At 37.6% G+C, this 809-nt stretch overlaps 1 protein-coding gene across 1 annotated transcript in view; it reads left to right on the top strand.

Moving 5' to 3' along the window:
• The window catches only part of LOC119592960, a 27,392-nt gene that overhangs the window by 4,144 nt on the left and 22,439 nt on the right, over window positions 1-809 (top strand).

Raw genomic sequence — 809 nt, 5'->3', positions numbered from 1 at the left:
GGGCATTGAGGTTGCACCAGCTTTACGGTTTCTTTATGATACCTTCATGTAAGCAGCACATACGATCATTGTTAACATTATTACTGTATCCCGTTTTTTCCGACTCCAAAAAATGCATTTTTTCGCAGTCAGTATTCATTTCTTCGCAGATAAGGAACATCACATCAAAATTCGTTAATATAATCAAAAGGTATGTCCCCGAGTTTTTTTTTAAATAAAACAAACATACCAGATGAAAAACGAAGTCGAAATGACGAGAATCTTTAGTACTGTAAATGGCCCAGCCCATCGATAACTTGATGCAGCTTGAACGTCATGTATTGTCAAGTAGGTCGGGTCAATAACAGTAAAGGAGTGTGAATCATGCAACAGCAGGCGATTTCCAGTAATGATCACGTACATCTTTTTAGGGGAGAGATAAGACTGAGTGACGTATGGAATATTTCACGACTGGCATGTTATTACTGATATTGTGAGACGTAGCTTGTTAATGACTATATCAACGTCTCCCCTCCATAATTCAGCATTCATCGTGTAGTGTAAATTATACAAGTATTGAAGTTCTGTTTAGCATATAAACATATTGATTTTGTAACACAAATCTTTGTTTATGAAATGAATCCTGTGCTTCTTCCAGCCAACAAATTTGATATTTAGAAGAAATTCCAATACTGTAATCCGTGTAGATGGCGTGGGGGTGTCCATTAGGACATTAAACTGACCTACTGACCTTCGCCGCCGTTGATGATGTAATGTAATATAAGCGCTTCATGCAGTTATTCCTGGCGACCTGTTAACATTGCACTTTA

The sequence above is a fragment of the Penaeus monodon genome, chromosome 31 (genome assembly GCF_015228065.2).
Source record: "Penaeus monodon isolate SGIC_2016 chromosome 31, NSTDA_Pmon_1, whole genome shotgun sequence".
NCBI lineage: Eukaryota > Metazoa > Arthropoda > Malacostraca > Decapoda > Penaeidae > Penaeus > Penaeus monodon.
Note: the sequence above shows the minus strand (reverse complement) of the source record. Positions and strands in the feature narration are given on the sequence as shown.